The sequence below is a fragment of the Neovison vison genome, chromosome 1 (genome assembly GCF_020171115.1).
Source record: "Neovison vison isolate M4711 chromosome 1, ASM_NN_V1, whole genome shotgun sequence".
Classification (NCBI taxonomy): domain Eukaryota; kingdom Metazoa; phylum Chordata; class Mammalia; order Carnivora; family Mustelidae; genus Neogale; species Neogale vison.
The window spans coordinates 139,055,044-139,076,551 of NC_058091.1; the positions used below are offsets into that span (position 1 = coordinate 139,055,044).

General features: G+C 46.0%; 1 protein-coding gene across 2 annotated transcripts in view; it reads right to left on the reverse strand.

The window, feature by feature from the left end:
* ATXN1 (ataxin 1) overlaps positions 1-21,508 on the reverse strand; it is a 317,212-nt gene that overhangs the window by 167,890 nt on the left and 127,814 nt on the right. Inside the window, exon 4 of one of the 2 annotated variants that reach the window (XM_044259362.1) lies at positions 17,497-17,557. The exons of the other annotated variant lie outside the window; for it this stretch is intronic. The gene's annotated coding sequence lies outside the window, so the exon portion shown is untranslated. The remainder of the gene's footprint in view (positions 1-17,496; positions 17,558-21,508) is intronic. 2 annotated transcript variants of the gene reach the window in all.

Sequence of the window (21,508 nt, forward strand, 5' to 3'; positions counted from 1 at the left end):
GGAATTAAGAATATTCTTACCGGGGCGCCTGGGTGGCTCAGTGGGTTAAAGCGTCTCCCTTCAACTCAGGTCATGATTCCGGGGTCCTGGGATCGAGCCCCACATTGGGCTCGCTGCTCAGCAGGGAGCCTGCTTCCTCCTCTCTCTCTCTGCCTGCCTCTCTGCCTGCTTCTAATCTCTATCAAATAAATAAATAAAATCTTAAAAAAAAAAAAAGAATATTCTTACCATGATGAGCACGGACAGAGTCATACATAGAATTGTGGAATCTTGTACACCTGACACTAGTATCATGCCATATGTTAACTCTACCAGAATTAAAATTAAAAACTTAAAAAAAAAAAAAGTCTCTGCTTTCTCTTAGCCTCCACATGCCCAGTGACCGGGAACGATATTCCGTGAACAGCACACCGCCCCACCGCCTCCCATGAGAAATATGGCTCGGTAATTCTCCCTTGTTCTTCCTCAGTGGGACGGTGGCTCGTCCCAGGCTGAGAGTATCATGGTTTTGGCAGAGAACTGACTGAAAAATCTTGGCACCAGGGCTTACTATAAGCTGAGTTTACGCAGGAATGGAAGAACATCGGAAGCCCTGGGAAAATAAGAAATATTTCTAGGGTAACACAGAAGTTGGCCTTTTCTCTGCTGATTTGTTTTCATTTGCTCACAGGCTCTGACTCATCCCTGGAGCAACGCAGAGCAGGTCCATCTTTTTATTAAGCATCAAATCGGAGGGAGGGAGAGTTTTAAGGAACATTGTCATTTGGGGGCTGTAAGATTTTTGGTCTCTAGTATGGTTTTATTGAATCCTTTGACATAAGTCAAGTTGGTGCTCTCCCCTCACTACCTCCCTGTTTTTGTTTTGTTTTGTTTTTTTAATTTCCAGAAAATAAGATAAGATATTCTTGTGTAGGTCGGACCACGGAGCAGTGGTTCAGAAAAGGATGATTTTAGCTTTAATTGCTCTCCTCACTCCATATTTAATGGTGGCAAAGACATGTAAATTCACTGGAAAATGGGGAATCCATTTATATGTTGAGTTTAAAAATATCTGTGTCTTCTTCAGAAGTGTTAAGAGGATTGATGAGTTAATGTTGGTAAATCATGTTGCAATTCCCAGGTCAAAGATGTGCAATGAACATTATCATTATTTGTTTCAGTGAAATCTCAATGATGAACTATGGTCTAGTGGGTCTAATTAGGATTTTTAAAAGCCCATGAACTTTAAGATAAGAGGGAGAACTTGTTTGCAGTATTCACTTTTACCTAAGTGAGTAAAGCTCATGTCCATGATTATTAAAAACTTTATCCAATACCATGTAACAAGTTGATACAGGTAAAAATTAGCTAAACATTGTATGGATATATGAATGGATGGATGGTTGGCTACACAAATGTCCAGCTGGCAACCAAAAATATTATATTGTTATATGAAGGCCACTTCTATTAATATTCTATTAATATCCGATATAATATTAAGGCCACTTCCTTAGAACCCTGTTTTCCTAATCCCAATTATCCCTGGAGAAACAGATCTTGGAATATAATGGATTTTAATTACAGAATTGTATTTTGTTTGGGGTTATTATATATTATATATAGTTTGGGGTGGGGAATTTTGAGATAATGAAATCCTTTTGGTTCACTATCTGCTGCTTTTCTGTTTCTCTGTTGTTAAACTGATAAAACAAAGATTTTCTATTACATTGTACTCAGAAATCCTGGACTTGAAAAGCTGCTTGATATTAATGAACAAACAGATGGGTGAATAGGTAGGTAAGAGGTATCACTCAATCACACTGTTGAAGATCAGAAGGAACGATGAGAGAAGTCTCATGCCCCCAGGAAAGACTAAACTTCAAACATACCAGACCCGTATTATTCTTAAACATTTATGAGAAATGGGCTCATTCACTAGTGTAGCATTTAAGGACTTTCACTGTGTGGAAACTCTTCCTTACACTCAAGTCTCAAAGTCAGGTTTATAATTTATCCTGTAAGCCTGATACAAGGTAAGGTTTTCCCCAAACTCAAAACAGAATGACTTCCCTTAATTTCTGAGTCTTTATAAAGCTTATCATATTCTTTGTTGCTCAATAAATTCTCTCTGAAACAACAAATTTCTTTTTATGGGGGAAAAGATAGTCCCTTGGAACTCCATGGGCCAACTGCTGGTTTTGCATGCTTATACAAGTCAAGTAACAGATTTTTTTTTTTTTTTGAGGAAGAAAATAAATTTAACTAGTAATTATTCTTTGGAGTATGACTTTATAGTCACAAACACTGGATGTTACTATAAACTTAAAAAAGCATTATAAAAATTGCTTTCAAGAGCAATACAATAAATGGAAGTAGTATAATTCATGAATAGATACTCACTAGAAGAATGGAATAATACCAGTTGGGACCGCTATTGTTACAATAGCAGTTCCCAATATATCATGCCCCCTGTGTCTATGGTTACATTAATTGTGGGCTTGACTGTGTGATTTGCTTTGGCCAGTAAGCTATACAAATGTAACCTGTAGATCTAGAAATGGGTGCTTGTGGCTGGGAATGAAATTCCCGGTGATAGCATCACACACAGGTTCAAAACACAGCATGTGTTTTGGAAGTCAAGATGATGACACAGATGGAAGTCAAGGTGATGTCATTCGGAGAACTGTGTGAGATGACTGACAAAGTGGTTCAAAAGATGATGAGGATACAGTACCGAAGATGAAGGCTGCAAATGAATTCTTTCACATAGTAAGAAAGCACACAAAAGCAATATTTCTAAATCAATCTATACAAGACTTCAAACATGTTTGTGAGACTAAGTAGTTGAAACAGAAATCTAATGGCTTTATCTAAATTTCCAAGTTCTTAGATGCTTACAGTTAAGTTGGCATAAAAACTCATTGAAAGGGCGCTTGAGTAGCTCAATCAGTTAAGCATCCGACTCTTGATTTTGGTTCAGGTGTGATCTTGGGGTCACAGGATGGAGCCCCACGTTGGGCTCTGCACTCAGTGGGGAGTCTGTTGAGATTCTCTCTCTTTGCCCACCCCCACTCATGCACATTCTTTCTCAATCAATAAAATCTCAAAAAAAAATGCTTGATTAAAAAAAAAAAACAATTAATTGAAAATACGGAAGATGGCTTAAACTTGAACTTTATGGTGTATCTCAGGCCAGACCTCTTCTTGATCTGAAGACCTGAAGACTGAACAGCCTATCTGAAATACCCACTATAAACAATGTCTCACCATCTCATCCCCATGAGGATGGCTACTATCAAAACCAGAAAACAGTAATTGTTGGCGAGGATGTGGAGAAATTGGAACACTTGTGCGCTGCTAGTGGGGATAGCAAACGGTGCGGCCACTTTGGGAAACAGTACAGGGGTTCCTCAAAAAAAAAATAGATTTACCATATGATCCAGCAAATTCTACTTCTAGGTGTGTTCCCCAAAGAACTGAAAGTGGGATCCTGAAAAGGTATTTTGGTATTTGTCCATCCATGTTCACAGCATTATTCACAACAGCCAAAAGGTGGAAGCAACCCAAGCGTCTACCAGGGGATAAATGGATAAATAAAATGTGTGTGTGTGTGTGTGTGTGTGTGTGTGTGTGTGTGTGTTATTCAGCCTTAAAAAGGAAGGAAATTCTGTCACATGCTACAGTATGATAAACCTTGAGGACACTATGCTAAGTGAAATAAGCCAGACACAAAAGGACAAATATGGTACAATTCCACTTATATGAGGGATCAAGAGCAGTCAGACAGACAGACAAAGTTGAGTGGTGGCTGCCAGGGGCTGGGGGAGGGAAGAAGGACTGTGGCAGTCTGATGAGTGTGGGGGTTCTAGTCTTGCAAGATGAAAAGAGTTCTGGAGGCTGAATGCATGATGTGAACGTACTCACCACTACTGAACTGTAATCTACAAAGGCTTTATGACAGCAGAGTTTATGAGTATTTTGCCACAATTAAAAAAAAAATCTCATGTATACCTTAAACTCAACATTTTCCAAACTCTGCTATGTGCCTGTCCTCCCCACCTCTGTGGACGGTGCATTCATTTTATTAGTTGCTCAAGCCCGAAGCTGGGGAATTCTGGTGATCACCATCATGTCTTTGTTCCCATCAAAAATGTACATGGTATGCACAGCTGGTCTTGAGAATGAACGATACCATGAACCCATCTACTCCTCTTCTGACTCTACTGCTATCAATCAGGTCCAAACCACTATTGCTTCTCCTCTGGTCAACTTCAGGTTTTCTGTTGGGTAAGGAGAGGCTCTCCCTATTTCCCTGTTTTTCTTTGTCACCCTCCAAACCATCTTGCATGTTTAGACCCTTGCATGACTTTCTAAGCATTTAGAATAAAACTGAATTCCCTTGCCAGACACAAGGCTCTGCACTATCTGTGGCTTGTCTATTCTAACATCAATCTATTCTGTGGCTTGTCTATTCTAACATCAACATCAATCTCTCCTACTCTTCTCCCAGCTCCTTCTAGCTTCCAGCAACAGTGGTTCGAGTTCATGATCTCTGGATGTTCCCGGCACATCTCACCTCAGGACCTTTGCATATGCCATTCTCTCTGCCCACACTCTCACTCCCACAGTGTGCCCCTTCTTGATCTAATGTCATCTCCAAAGAGAGCCCCTCCTTACCCATCCGATCTAACATAGACCCACCCCCCAATTTTGTTCTTCTTTTGCATGTGTGACTGTTCTCTCCTCTTCATTTCTAATTATATTTACTAGTTTACATGTTTATTGTCTGTTTCTTCCAGTAGAGTATAAACTCCTGGGAGCGACATGGCACAAATAAATTCGTAGAGAATGATGTAGACACCGAAAAGTGTCATGAAAACAGTAAAGCAGGGTAAGAAGACTGGGTGCTATTTTAGATAGGACAGACAAGGAAGGCCTCTTGGAAATGACATTCGAGTATTCATCCAGGTCATTTTCCTGTTTGAACACATTCGATAGCTCAGCTGACTTTCCCATTTAGGATTATGGTGCAACTGTGCTTCTCACCATCCAGGACAGGAATGCTGATGTTGTCCAGGGAGCCTTCGGATTCTTCCTGCACCTCTTCATCCTTCATTCTCCCACCTGCTAATATGCCTCATGCCATCCGTCCTGTCCCTACCTGTCCGGAAAATGACATCCCTCCCTGTTCCAGTCTATTCTACATACTACATGGGCCAAATTCATCTTGTTTCAATCAATTCACCTTGTTTCAAAATCTCTCATGGCTGGTTCCTCTTTGCTTCCCAAGTCCAGCCTTTTCACCCTAGATTTCCTGATAGTCCATAATAGGACTTTAATCTGCCTTTCCAAGTATCTCGTGCTTTCCCCATCTCAAGCACATGGCAGCTTCCTGTTCCTCGCACATACTCTTCATTTTCCAGAACCTGTACTTTCTGACTCATTTGCCTTTGTCATACTTACCTACCCATCCCTGTCACAAACTAACCCAAATCTCTGGTCCCATTTCAAAATCACCTTCTTCAGAAAATGTTTCCTGATCTTTCCAGTCAGAAGTGATCACATTAAGCATGTTTTAAATTTTATTACACATATGACCACATTCTGTCTTTTTAAGAAGATGTATTTATTTGAGCAAGAGAGAGACAGAGAGCATGCATGAGCAGGGGGAGGGGCAGGGGGAGACTGAGAGAGATCATCCTTAAGCAGACTCCCCACTGAGGGCAGAGTCCTATGTGGGGTGCAATCCCAGGACCCTGAGATCAGGACCTGAGCTGAAATCAAGAGGCAGATGCTCAACCGACTGAGCCACCCAGGTGTTTCATCACATTCTGTCTTCATGCCATTATTACTTGTAAACGTTCTCCGGTCCCTTTGAGGACAGACTGTCTGCCCGCATCACGAACACCTTGTTATTCACCTATTACTTTGTTATTCCAAGTGTGGTCCCTGGAAATGCAGAATCTTGGGCCCCACGTCAGACCTACAAGAGTGAGAAGCTGCCTTTAACGAGATTCCTAAGGTGATGCCTACGTACTTGACCGCAGCCACAGGAACCACTCAGGAGCCACTTAAGTGGCTGAAGTGACGAGAAAAACAAGATATCAAAACCAAAACACGATTTACATAATTCATTCAAAGATAATTGTGAGTGACTAATGCTTTCACTATGGAAAACCCTATCAAAGCTGTATAGACGGCAGACGGTTAACGACATCAACCTTCTGAGGGAGGAAAACAAATTTTGCGTTGGCCAACTACATAGCTTGAGAAGGTTTTGCCGTTTTGTAAAGCTTGTCTGTGTATGGGTGGGAAGCCAGCACAGGACTTGCCTACTCAGTCTCCTCCTTGGAATGGATTGGTTGGCTGTGAAAATCCTTGCATCGGACTCTCGGAGGCCGGTGTCCCATCCTGCAGATTTACCAACTGGGATGTGCCCCAAGAAGATTCATCCTAATGTGACGTAGCAATAGCACTATCTTCTCTGCTCTGTAACAAAGCTTCTGATTTTTTTTCCCTACGTGGAAGACAGATCACGATCAGGAGACACAGACTCCACCACTGAGAAGTGGGTGCTTCACTTCACTCAGTGAGGAAACAGGAGGTTCCTGGGAGTCTGGAATGACCTTCTAGAAGGGCCCCAGGCTGACCACTAGAGGGCACTGCGACGTGAAAACAAAGATCCTGGTTTCATCATTCCCACAGACGGTGTTCTGCTTGTGAATTAAGTGCACCCCCCCTCTTCAATCTCCCACTCCCCCCTCATAAACGGGCAGGGAACGAGCTCACAGCTTCAGTGATGTGGAACTTACACCTGACCTCCTTTATCTTTTTTATTATTTTTTTTAAAAATTCAGTTTAGGTAATATACAGTGTATTCTTAGTTTTATGGGTAGAATTTAGTGACTCCTCAGTTGCCTAGAACACCCAGTGCTCGTCACGAAGGAGTGCCCTCCTGAAGGCCCATCACCCAAGAAGACATAAAAGTGGCTCACAGACCTCTTTCCTCTTTTCACACACAGACATTTAAGTGCATAAGCTTGAGTCGTGACACACAGCAGGACTGGGGGCTGACACCCGACCCTGCCATCAGCGGGCTCGCCTTCCACTAATCCGAGGTCTCCAACCTTCTACTCTTCCTTTCTCCCTCAGAAGTACGTCAGCAGCAACAGCTAAAAAGCCTGCATCGTCCGCCTTGTTCCCTGGACTGTTCACTAACGGTCTCAGAAGTTCTAACTGAGCTTATGTCTTCTGCAAACACGTTTTCCAGGGAGCAGGAGACAGGCCTACAAGGGCAGGAGGTCTGGAGGCAACGGCGTTCACTCTGAGGGGGGAGTGAGAATGTTCGTCTGAGGCCTTTGTGGCTGCCCCAGAACCAGAGAACCACGTAGCTGGCTTCCTCCTGCACCTCGCTGGTAGGGACGGGGCTCTGAGCTCGTACCCCATCCTCCCCGTCCCCTGGTTCATCTCAGCCGGGCGCCCTGAGGCAGCCAGGTGCTCGCTCACAGCAGAACACACAAGGAGGGCTGCCCTCCCCTGGGCCTCACGGGCGCCGGTGGGGATGCCATCCCCCCCAAAGCCAGCTTCTCAGAAGTTCTGCCGCCACGCCTCACACAAAAGGCTTTACCACAAGAGTTTTCATACACGCTTCTCCTTCCTCAGAAAGCACCATTTGTTTGAGAATCCATAAATAGCTCCGGCAGAAGACACAATTTGCTCAAATACTTTGAGCCATGGAATGCCATGTAGCTCCCAGAACCAGGAAACAGCTGAACGGGAAAACAGGAACATCTCAAGTCACCTCTCCACTCTACAGAAAGGGGCGCATTTTTAGATGAAAAACAAAGTAAGCACTTTGTTTACTGTTCTCTCCGGGGAGGAACCTGGACTCCATACTCCAAGGGTGACGTCAGCATCCCCATTTGTCACATACTACATGGGAAAAGAAAACAACAACAACAAAACAACAGCACTTCCAAGTTCTAAGCATTGGAAAGGCACTCCCTTTTAGAAACAAATTTAGAATGCAAGCCTTTTTTTTTTTTTTTCTTTTTTTCTCCCCCAATGTCAAAAAGCCCCGAGGACCAGAATGCGCTTGAGGAACTCACGCAGCCGGGCCTGAGAGCTGCTTTCCCAGAGTTCTGTCCACCGGTTTCCAGATGCCACCGGCAACGGCCATGCCCTCCCTCCTGCAAGTCGGGGTGGGTTGGGGGGGGTGGTGCAAGAGCCAGAAGCATCCTCGGCACATACAGCAGGGGCAGGGAGAGTGGGTAGGACCCTCTGCCCACCATCGCTCCCATCTCACCAGAAGGAAACAACATACATCACTTTCTAGGAATTTGTTAGTGGTTGGGATCATGTGTCCTCCTTGCACTAAGTTTCCTTCTTCAGATTTTATTTATTTAAGAGAGAGAGAGAGAGAGCATGAGCCTGGGGGGGGGAGGGGTAGAGGGAGAGGGAGAAGCAGTCTCGCAGTGAGCAGGGAGCTCGATGTGGGACTCGATCCCAGGACCCTGGGATCATGACCTGAGCCGACGGCAGACGCTTAACTGACTGAGCCACCCCGGCGCCCCTGCACTCAGGTTTCTTTTGACCAAATATTATGTAGCAAAGATGTGGCTGAGGGGCCCATCGGCCTCAAGTAAAGCCTCTTTTCCGTTATCTGTTCTTTACATGCAAGCTGACTTCAAAAGTTCAGCCAATGGCCAGGGAAATGTTCGGGGCATTCAGGATGCCCTCTGTGCCAACCGGGCTGATCTCACATATGAATTTTTTAGCTCCTGACTTGAGGAGACAAGTCAGCCCTAAAATACCCAGCAACATGTTTATCTTCATTAAACAATGAACGGCCTTTCATACAAAATCCGACAGGACACAGATTTCTGTTCGTGCTAATGGAAAGTGATCAAAAGCCCCAAGAAGCTTTGGTTGGCTTACTCTGAAGCCCGTTCCTGCTCCAGTTTCCATGTAGACTACATCAAAAGAATATAGATATCACGGGAGACTCGAAATGTTTAAAGTCTCTAGTACTAGTGAGAAAATACCTTTGAAACTACAGAAGATGTGGAACAAAACTTACAGCCAGCTTCTCTGTTCTCCAGCAACACAACACAGAATGGTCCATTAATAGGGGAGCTCTCTGTCTAAATATAGACCCCCTCACCCCGAGATGAGAGAGGTCCCCAATCATCTTGCTACTCCAAAGTAACCTGACTTACAAATCAATCTAACAAATCGTGCCGCATTGATGGGTATGTACGAGGCACTGCAGGGATTGCCAAGGCCATCAGTCTACCATACGAGCAGGTCCTATGCCTTGCCTGGCCCCAGGGAGGGGGAGAGGCTTTGTGGAGGGCAGCAGCAGAGTAAGAAGGAGGGTCTGACCAATAAGGGCAGCGTTAGGGCACCTGTGGAAGAGGCCCTCCTGCCCTGTTAAACTTTGTGCATCTGCTCCAGGTGTCTGCTCCACACAGCCATGCGGAGAGCAAGGGGGAAAGGCAGGGCGTGAGGAGTTCTGTCCTCCCCTGTAGCATCTGTCCAGCTCCCGCCGACTTTCAGGGGAAAGAGATGTGGGGCTGAAGGAGTCCTGGAGCCCTGGGAGCCCACACACTCTCTCCGGCTCCTTAGAGGTAACAGGTGTTGTGTGTGGGCTGAACACAGCCTCAGCCTGTCTCACTGGACTGTCCTCTACCGCCACAGACGGGCACCTGGGCAAAGTGAAGCAGACTAGCCCTGTCAAGGAAAATGGGATGCAGGTCCTTCGTCCTCTCTGCCATCAGAGAGCATCTTTCTCCTTTCTCTCAATTCAACACTGAGTCTCTCATTAGACCGGAAGGACTGAGAAAGTGGTATACGGCGGCCTCACGAGCCTCAGAACTGTCAGCTTGCAAAAATTTGACTAGCCAGCAGCACACTACCACTCGTTTCCCAGAACTGTGAGGAGGTTGTGTCTGATGGCAAGGCAAGTCTGCAGGATGGGGACAGGTCCCACGGCATGGACGGGGAGCCCTCTCTTATCAGGAGCGAGGCGCAGAATCACACATTTGATTTTGCTTTTTTGGCTCACGTTTAAACCATTTTATCTCCACTAGAGGGCCTGGGTGGAGATGAAATTTCAGCCTGACAATTGGTTTTTGCTGCTGATTGAAGATTTCATCCCAAACCTCTGGGAAGGAGGGGTAGGGGAAGGGAGAGATGGTGGAAGGGCCAAGGTTAAGACCATTCTCGGTTACGTAAAGGGGCTTGCGTTGGTCCAAAGCTATGCCCCAGGTCGAGCTAGGAGGCTCTGACTCACAGAATGACACTGTTACTTAAATAAGCCCCCAAACTAAAGAAGACAGGGCACCTTACAAGGCCAGTGGGACTCAAAAACCCAGTTACCGCCAACTCTTTCCATTCTCTTGTTTCTCAAGTCCAAAGGATTGCACTGCCTTGGTCAGCTTTTCTTTGAAGTGTCTCCCACATCTGCCTCTTCATCATGCTCCCACATGAGCTTTTCAAATCTCATCTCCTTATGCTTGGAATAACCTCCTCACCCTTCACGGGGCGCTCGTGTCCAGTTTTCTCCCCACCCTCTCATACGTCATGAACACAGTGGCAAAGCTAACCTCACCGGTTACGTGGTTGAACATGGTGGGTCATGTCACTGGCTTGCTGCAACATCTCTAGTGACCAGCAACCCCTGGTTTAGGACCCTGTGTTCATGTTTGAAGAGTGACCGTTAGAGGGCTCAGCCCCCTCCCTCTCCACCACCTCCACCCCAAACCACAAACAAAGAAGCACCATTTTCTAGGATTTGTTAGTGGCCGTGATCATGGGTCCCCCGTTGTACTCTGGTTTCTCTCGACAAATGATTATGGAGCAAGATGTGGTTGAGAGACCCATTTTTTGGTTTGACACAGTGGTATGACCCCAACCTACCCTTCCAAGGCAATTTTCCACTTCCTTTCTATAAACTCTCCACTCTGTACTGAATCACACATACAGTTTCCAATTTGTTTTTCATCTTCAGCAGCGTATGCTTTGCTCAGCACATGGTTTGCTCCTGTCTAAACCAGTCCTCCCCCAGCTCCTGCCCCACTGATCTGGAGCTAGATGCTGCCCACCCACCAGGACCCCAGGGTGTGAAACTGCGGGTGAAGGAGTGAGCCTAAAACAGGAGAGAGATGGTGCGGTGCGGTGCGGTCAAAGACACCCGGGTGGCAATCATGGAAGCATTCCGAACTGATTAACCTCTCCTTAATTAAGTTTCTTAATTTTTAAATAAGGATAGTGATCTGTATCTCAGGAAGAAGCCTTTTCTAAAAGGCAGGCTGACACCAGACAACACACCGCGAATCTCACTGTGGACCGCTAGACAGGGATGTGGCCGACAGACAGGACTGAAGTGTGAGTTCAACCATCGACGGATTTGGATGTCGCCTGCATCATGTCTTTATGATGTCCCACTCACCATAGCTAACTAATGCTAGCTACGCAGTTGCTTTTGTTCACGCTCTTTTTAGTAAACATCTATGACCAAGTCTGTGCTTCTGAGGCTGCGGTGACCACACTGCGGTAAAAACCATTAGGCAATATGGTATGTTCTCATTCTTCCACCTACCCAGCATTCACTGAGCACCCACCGTGTGCTAGGTGGGAGAAAGACCTAAAAACGAATGAGAGGGCTGGAATGTTATGAGCTGTATAAAAGGTGGATGCCACGTCTAGGACAGAGCAGGTGGCTTGTGTCCCTTCCAGGGCAAAGCTCGGAAGCATTTCAATGCTGGTGCAATTCTCCAGTTTTTCCCTCTTGCCCTGCGATCATGAAGGAGACCCCCAGACGACAGGGCACCAAGATCAGAGCAGCCTGTGTCACAGCGCTATGCCTGGAGGACATCCTGGAGACTCACGAGATCCACTGCAGACACCCTATGAGTGAGAACTAAACTTCTCACTCGTGAGAGTGTTGGGTTGACTCTTCACGCAGCATAACCCCATCCTACCCTGACTGATACAACAGCTCTCATTTTCTCTAATGTTACCATCTGGCAAATAATCACGGGTACTAATGCTTTGTGATAGTTCTATTTGCTGCCCTTTATTTCTTTACATTTCCTTAACTTCCTGTCCTTGCAACTAGGCTGGAGTCTTTCATATACAGTGACCTTGGTTTATATTTTGGGGATCTCCTCTTCAACTCCCAACTCCTATGCCCGGGGTTTAGGAGTCCCCCTATCCACCACCTCCCCCCAAATTTAGGAGTGAGCCTCATGCACAGCAATGGTTTAACTCCTAACGGATGACTTCATATTCTCCCTCACATTAGGAAATAATACCCCCAATATAATGATAATTGTTGATTTTCATTAACCGAAAGCACTATGCCGGCATGGATAATTAGGAATTAAGCTCAAGAGCTACAGTAAGACTTTAGGGATTCATGTGTGGATTTACTTGAGCTGTGGCCTCAATATTCTATTTTAACCATGGCCCATCACCAGGTTGCTGGCTGATCATTTCTTACTCACTTATTTTGTTGATCCCAATGGCTGTGGCCCTATTAAATGAGACAGATCTGGGATTCTGGGATTCTGATTCATTCATCCATTGATAAACTCATTCTCTGAGAGTCAGCTGAGAATAACACCACTGGAATCAGACCTGCCGTAAGAGCATCAGCTAGTCACCTCGTATCTTTATGCCCTGGGTTTTCTTCCCTGAAAGCAGGAGTTAAAAATCTGTCTTGTAAATTGGTTATGAGAATCATACAAGGGAACATACGTAAAGAACTTAGAAAATGGTTTTAAGTACAAAGATACAATTAAGTACTAAGATACAGTACTAAGATACAGTTCCTGCCATGCTGTCTGTACTCTGAACGCTAATATTATTATTTACTGAGCACCTACTACATGGCAGATATCAGAGAAACAAGGATGAACAAGAACAAGAGGTTGTCCAGATCCCCAGGAGTTTACAATCTAGTCAGGGTGATGAATATACAAACAAGTGAGTTACAAACAAGAAGGTGCTACTTCCCCTTGGAAGAAGGGAACCCAGGAAAGGCTCTGCCGGGAGCATCAGAGCTCAGCCTAGTCTTATGGTACGAGTAGGTATTTTCCAGACAGGAGAGGGCACAAGGACATCCAGGCCCTTAAGGCGTGTGAGAAGAGGCATAAAACAACAGGCCATCATTTAACAAACACGTATCAAATGCTTCCTACGCAATGGGCACAGCGTTAAGTGCTGGGATAGGAAAGTCAAGGATACTGATGAGGTTCTTGCTTTCACTGAGCTAACAATCTAATAAAAGGGACAAACAACAAACCCAGTAAACCAGTTTATCAACCAAAGAGCTATGGAGAAAACACAGCGGGTAAGATGTCTGGAGTGAGGCTGGGGATCATTTGCCCGAGTAGCGTGTCGAATGGGGAGAGGCATGAGCAGAGCCAGAGGGAATACCACCCCCCACTTCTGTTGTCCATGCTGAGAATTTTCCCTGAACCTCCCCTTCCCACCAACCTTGAATCTCCCACTGAGTAGTCTTAAAATGTTGAGTGTGTTTTCCTTCTTTCTTCACACAGACAGTGGCCCACAGACTCCAAATGTCCCTGCAGGTGGGCTGTTCCAGACCCAGACAAGGGATGAAGGAGCGGGAAGCCCATTTTGGGTTCTCAACCCAAGACACAGCTTCTAGCTCAGCTCACTGTTAGCAGCTGCATACGTGCATTTCGGCTTCCATCTGCCTTACTATGCTTGTCGTAGTTCTCGACTGTCTCAGAACTACTTGGGAAGGGAAGAGAACTCTGATGATTAAGATAAAAGTTTTTATATGATAAAAACCTTCCCTCCCTCAACAGACCTCAAAACTAAATTAGGAACCACTATCCTAATCTATCAAACCTGTCAACCTTAATGAAAAATCTTTCAAATCTTTTACTTAGTAGCTCCAAAGACACTGCTAGGGGTGTGACTGAGAAGTCTGGCCCAAATGGTATAAAAAGGCAAATTCAACAGAAGGCACAAGTATCGGGGGATGGGATGAGGAACAGGAAGATTTCAGTGCCAGCTTCAAACCCTAGAACCCACAGGTCACTGTCAGGAGCCACAAGGAGGAAGATGGAGACATGTGAAATCTTCAGACATTCTTAGCTTTTGATTTCATATCTACAGTCTTTTTTTTTTTTAAACCATGCTAGAAAAAGAATTGCTCGATTTATCTTCGAAGAATTTAAAAGCGTTCTCAATATATTTACACACTAGCTTCACAATTTCCTTAGGAGACAGGATGGGACTCTAACGTTATTGGGGAGAAATATTAATGGCCTGGTTACTATCTACAGGGCTCAATTCTGAACATCAGGGAAATTTAAAAAAAAAATGCCAACAAATAAGATAAATGGTCCCTGACCTTGAATGCCTTACCTTCATCTAGAAAGTCTGCTCAGACCCCCTAAAGCAATATGTGTCAAAAAAAGGAAACACCAGACGCATGTCAGATACATGGTAGAGATTTTTAAAGATGCTCCTAGAGTTCAGGGCAAGAATAGCATCTGTTGAATTCAAGAGTGATCACAATGGTTTCATGGAGGAGTGTAGAGATAGGACAACATCAGAGACACGTTAAAAACCCCACCTACACATGCCGGAGAAACTGGAATCAGAGACCACACCTCTGGTAGAAGCATCTAGAACACAAGCCCTGTGTACCGCATGTCTTTGTGCAGTCCTTCTGTGCTTGGCATTACATTCTACCCTGGGACATGTGTCCTAACTCCAAGTAGCAGAATGGGTCCTCTGTTGGGATCCCGAGATTCCCCACGGGTCCATGTGGCTGCCCACTTTCCAGCCAGAAGCTGTTGACTGTGACGCCCAGGACACGCTCTACCCACGGGGCCATCCTGATGGTGCTGCTTTGCTACAGGGCCGATGAGAGGCCCATACTCTCCACTGACATTCCCCCTGCGAAGCTCTGCTGGCATGATGGGGCAGGCAGAATTCTACTACAGACATCGTCTTCTCCCTTGTTAAGTCCCGAGCTTGACGGGGGGACAGGGAGTAACTGTTCACGGTGGGGACAGTTCATAGCAATTACGAGATCCTCGCTCTCTGAAAGAGGGCTAAAGCCGGCCAGGGCAAAGATCAATGATTTGATTTGGGCAATGGAAAGGGGCATGTGGGCTGGCTCCTCCTGCCCGAGATATATGGGCTGCCACAGTCATTATATTTTTTCTGGCCGCAGACATGTTGCTATGGAACCAGGACTGCCATTGCGACTTGGCCTCTAGCAAAGAAAATCACATCACTGGCAGGAGCGTTTTCCCAGATTTCCCTTAAAGGGATACCATCGAGCACAACAGTGGGCTTGTTCCAGGGTCCAGCCTCCTGCAAACCATGGAATGGAGCCCAGCCTCGCAGGTTCTATGAGGCGAACCTACATGGGGCGTGTGGGCCTCCACGGTAGGAGCCCAGAGCGTGCCGACCAGCCTCTGGGCGGCTTTTTACGTTTTGTTTCATTTCCTGCAAGTGGTAAAAGCAAACAGCCCGGGGTATTTTGGGGGTAATGATTTGGTGACTCCCAACAGTCACCTTCAACCACTTATCACCCCAGAGGGAACCAAAGAGGCCCCCAAGTGGTAGGCATGCATTCAGGGGGCCCCAATTTTATCTCTCTAGCTTCAGGCCTCTCCAGCAGCTTCTTCTTTACTAAATGACTAGTACAGAGCAGGCATGGGATGTGTCCCCTCCCCACTTTTGGGGGCCCTAAACTGTCCTTTATTTTAGTCTCCATCCATCAGCTGGTTCCGTGGAGGCCCTGAGGTTCTCCAGAGAGCGGGAGAGCTCACGTCCCACTATCATACTCTGGTGTGCTCTGGGGATAAACCTGTTGTTGGGCTCTTCTTGGATAAGAGGAAAAAATGGAAACCCCAAAGTGGAGACCTCTGATGGACACACATTCACCCACATCACGCAGTTCAGGACAGGACGATCAGGATGAGAGAAGGAAGCAGTCGATGGCCCGTGAATTAGCAATCCATGTTCCAAATCCCATTCCGGACAATGGCAGAAAGCCGACTATCTCCGCACCCCGCTAAGAAGCCATCACGTTCCTTAATAATGATCCCAGTTAGGGCAGAAGAGAAGCCCCCACTCGTTAAGCTACGATGATTAAGTTGACAAGTGGGATAAAATAACAGACACAGGCTCTCAAGACTATACTTAGACCGTCCCCAGGTGAGATGAAATGTGGAAATGAGTGCACTTAGCTCACCAAACTACAAGAACACGACCCAGAGCCTGCTCCGGCATAGGCATCCTTGAAAAAGCCGCAGATAAGCTCGCCTACTAGGATTCCAGTGGACGATCCGAGTCTCACACTTCCCTCCATCATATACCACAACTGCACTCTCACGCGAAAAACAGTACAACTTTTTTCTTTTTTTTTAATGAAGAAATGTTTCTCCGTAAGCCTCAGAGACTGCGGGTCAAATCTATGCTGCCCGCTAGGGAAGCCTGTAGGTGCTTCTCTGCAGGAGCGTACAGTCTGGCTCGGGGGAGGGGGTGGTGTGGGTCTGCAGCTGGCCAGACCCTGCAGGTGCACTGCACTTCCTAGCTGCAAAACAGTGCACCACCCCCGCCCCGGCACAGAACTTTGCAAATGCAGAGGTTTGGGAAGCACCAAGGAAAATACGCCCTCTGGGAGGAGGTCTGTAACAGAAGTGTTCTGGATTTGTCCCCTCCACCCACTTGGTAGTAGCCAAGCACGATTACTGCAAAGTTAACGAGTTAAACAGCATCCCTCCTGATGCATGCCTTGGAAGGATGTTATTCCGTCTCACCACCTACAGCTCTGTAACCTCAGAAATAAAGGGGATTTGAAAGACAGATCTATGGAGGGTGGGTCGGGGCGGTTGGGGGGGAAAGCAAGGGGAGACCACCATGCGTCCGGAAGTCAGAGCACTCCTCAACATCCCAGCTCTGCTGCTGTCCGAGAGGTCCCTAGATGGGGGGTGGGAGGTCCTCTGGGCCTCAGTTGCCCCAGCTGTACACAAGGGCTTTGCCAGATGGGCTCTAAGGTCCCATCTCACATTCACCTCTTATTACTCTCTGTCATGATATTCACGAGACAGCGTGTCACATGAACAAAACGGATGGTTTCTCCTCGCCCACAGTATTTCTCTGCATCAGTCATTGAGAAAAAGAGAAACCTCCCTCTCTCCTCCTCCCTGTAAGCCGGACAAGGTAAGCGCAACAATGGTAATAATTCCTAAGAGGCAAAACGTGTACAGCAAAAAGAAATGGCCGAAAAATACAGGAGTGAAACCGTCCTTTCTGGAGGAAGAGATATGAGGAGTAGAAAGAACGCTTTGGTGCCAAGTGGGAAATGGATGCTAGCAAGCCCTTTTCTTGGAGCATCATGAGAACCGGATACAATTTTGATGGGAAAATATATAAAATATATTTTATGTAAAACAAAATACATATAAAAGATAAAGTCATCTCCAAAATATATAAAAGGGTTAAAGGATCACTCACCCTAGGAAAACAGCAAACTGGTTTCGTTTCACCCAGAAAAAGGACTAATTTCTTTGGAAAACTGGAAGAGAAAGAGATTTTAAATAAACAACATGAAATCCTGTCGCTTTGAAATTTAGTAGGTGCAACCCTGATGCCGGATGGACAGGGCACTCACTACACGAATTTTGAAAACAGAGCTTTGAACATTTATTATGTAGGAAGTAAGCCTGTGAGCGACTCCTTTATCACGAAATGATAACCTCACAACAAAACGGGGGCTGAGGGTCGTGCCTGGAAACTCATTTATCAGGTGGGTCTTTTAAACTATGTCTGCAGCCCCACTGTGGGGCTAACTGAGGATGTCTTAATAAGTGACCAGCGTACCCCAAGACTGCCCTGGGCCCTTTCCCCACACACCTTCCCCACCCCAAAACGGCACCCCCCCCCCGCCGCTGCACGCCCCCACCACTGAAGCCAGTTACCCCAAAGGGGTCTGTAACACGGCTCGGGGGGAATGTGGACTTGGCAGAGAGACGCCGACTGAGTAATCCCGTGAGGAAGCCACAGTGTTTGGGATCAAGTGTGGGAAAGAACCGAGCTGATGTGAGTGTTGGAAGCGGAAGCCTGAAAGACAAAGAGAGATAAGGGGGTGACAGCAACAGATTGTGTAATCTACATCACATAAGGAACTCGGCTCAAGATCCAAGTTTTTAGAAACTTCCAGAGACTGTTTTAAAGACGCCTTGGCAGGTTTAGGAGGGGATGTGAGGCAGAGCTGCTCCCGGACTGACAAATCGTTCAAGACCCCAGAGCCTTCGGGATGAAGTCTGTGGGCTCCAAGAGGACCACGGCTTGCCCTACAGGGAAGGGAGTGCTGTGGCCGCTCAGGCAGCGGGGACAGTCTCCTCCTTGGGATGTCCATGGGCTGCAAGTTCCCAGACCCGGGATTCTGCAAGGTGCGCCCCCGCCCAAGTCCCAGAGACCAGCCTGCCCACTAGACTGTCCCACAGGCCTGGGGGTTGGCAGGGCGACTCAGAGCATGTGGTTCTGCCTCCTGAGAAGCTCAGAGTCTCACTGAAAACACTTGCAGGAGCAAAAGATGGTACACGCTGGTACAAGCTCTGAGCACCTTCTTTTTAAAGCAACACTTTAGAATCCGCTCACATACATTAACCTTTTCATCCTAACGGCAGCAAGATGTCTACGGCAAGAACCAGCAAGATGAGAAAAGCTAATTTCAGAGTCAGACCCGAGCCTGCCTCTCAGCTCAGGTGCACATCAGCTGTGGGACTCAAGTTGTATAAACTCTCAAAATGCTCTCCTCCGTGGCAATACGAGTGCCCACTTCCTAGCCCGTTCCACGTTCTCAGGGCAGCGTCTGGCCTGTGGGAGAGACTGGGGGAAAGAAACCGCTTTCGCACCATGTGGCACGAGGCCTTTCTAGGTCTGCATCAATCCGGAAGACACAGGAGAGATTTTTATAACTTGCCAGGATGTGAGTACCTGTATTGCCCTCGCTTGTGCCCCAACCTCGCAAAATTAGAGTCGTCGAATGAGAGCAGAACAAAACATTTACTGTGAGTAATTAGAGGACACACTTGAGGGAAAAAAACAAAGAAAATAAGTCAGTAGGCCCCACTAATAATCACTATGAACATCTCGCTTATGTGGTTTTAGGATCTCTCCTACAGTCAGGTACACAGAGTTTATTACACAAATACTTACATAAATAAAATTATACACATACCTGTAATTTATTCCTAACATATTATGACAGCACTCATGCTGTTTTGCAGCTGATGATATTTTCCTTATTATATTACAAATCTCTTTTAATAGCAATAAATCCATCCCCAGCATCATTCTTTTTTTTTTTTTTTTTTTAAGATTTTATTTTTTAAGTACTCTCCACCCCCAGCATGGGGTTTGAACTCACAACTCCAGGGCCAGGGTCAAGAGTTGCCTGCTCTCCTCACTGAGCCGGCAAGGTGCTCCTCTATCCTAATGCTTGACTCTTCCATTCAAAGAACGAACCATTAAACAGTTCTTGAATGTACAGAGTCTACCGACATGCCCCCACGTTTACGAGAGATGACTACACATGGTAGCACACGGTTCTTTTTTCTTTTACATTTCTGTCAAGATCGAGCAAAGCAAACTGTGATAAATTTCAGAAATCTCAACAACAAAAAACTGTTTGGGTTTGTGTGGGTGTCCCTGAGATTACAAACCGGCACTAAACACCACAGGGAACATCGCCAATGACAATATTCGGTGAGTTTCCAATATATTGGAAGAGGACAATGCTTTAAAGCCTCTGGCTGAGGGTAGACAAAGATGCCAATGGTCCAGCTATGAAATCCCAAGTGTGACATTACGGGAGTGTCCTGTTCTCAGCGTGATCACGGTGAAGTGACTTAATGATATAAAGGTAAACTGAAAACCGCAGAGTCTTGACTAACCTTCAAAATTATAATCGCATTACGTAAACTTTAAAAAACCTAAAAAAAAAAAAATCAGGATTTACCATATTTAGAAAACATCAAGAGGTGGAACGTTTGTACAGACTCAGTATTTCTAATCTAGTTTCCTCCTCGAAGGGAATGGTTGATTTGGTAAAACATATGTGATACAGTTTTGCTTCAGTTGCACGACATATCCTTGTCCTCGATTGAGAAAATCGTGCCATGCCTCGAAATGTGACTGACTAGCAACATTTCAGGAAAATACCACTTTTGAGGGGAGGCTGAGGGAGTGAATGTATCCCCATGATCTGCAAAGAGTGTGGGGCTAATGCCTCCCCCAGTTATGAGGCACCCTAAGTACTGTCGACATCGCTTGGACAAGCAGGCAGGAGGTGGGGGACGGGGAGGGAGCAGCCGAGAAAGGCAGGACTGAATGTTGGCATCAGAAAAATGCCAAATCCACTACCAGCTAGAAAATCTCGGAGGGACCTAAAGTGGAGGAACAAAGGAGAGAAATGTTAACAGTTTGATTTGTGAAACCACGAATGGACAGGCGATGGTCCCTTTGCGTGCCACCTTCCAACAAAAATTCTCTAAGACTTTATCCCTCTCCAAGCTGATGCAATTTTGGGGGGGAAGTGAGTCTGTGAAGGAGTCATGCTCTTGGAAGAGATTTCTACTGTTCTATTTTGACCACGTGGAAGAGTCGATGTTAGGAGGTAAGAACACAGATGTTAGAACTTAGCACTGGATAAAATCAGAGAAACATTTCGGCAACTCACACCAGCGACTTTCTTCCACAGAATACAGACTGAACTACTACTCCCAGATCTCCTTCGATGGTACAATTCAGGAGCCAGTGGGCTGTCCCTAGATCGGACAGTGAACTTCTTAAAGGAAGGGAGATTTTGCTTTGCTTAACTCTCTTATGGTCAATGCTTTTTCCACAATGAGAAAGAACCAGATGGTTGGGCCATGTTATGTGCTAGGCAACGTCTCTTCTATGCAGTCAAGGCTAAACGATGCACCTCCTTAACTTTGCTTTAGAAAGGGCCTTCCTATCTTTTGATGGTGTACATGGGATGGCCCAGTATGCATTCTGTATAGCAGACCTGCAGAGCCACGGACAACTGTGAATTCTAACATCCCTGTCCGCTGGTGTGCCTCTGGCAAGTACGACCTAGCCAGGAATACTGGGCTGACACCATACATTCCACACTTAACGATATATTTTTGGACTACTGACTTTGGAAATTTTTGTCTTCTCATTGTCTAGCCACACTGGACGCCTTCCCATTAGCTTCTAGCATGTTCCAAGTGGCTATTTCATGCCGACAAGACGGCACCTGTCATCTCTGATCTTCCCAAACTCTCTGCAAAATAAGTTCTCTTAGCCCCATTGTTCAGAGGAGAAAAACAAGGCTCAGGACACGCAAGCTACCCGAGGTCCCATAACCAGTCACTGACGAAGCGAGAAGGCAAAGCAGGCACCACGCGTGGGGATTTTTACAAGAAAGCTGCGATACGCCGCATTCTGTCCACCACACAAAACAGAGCACTCGCTC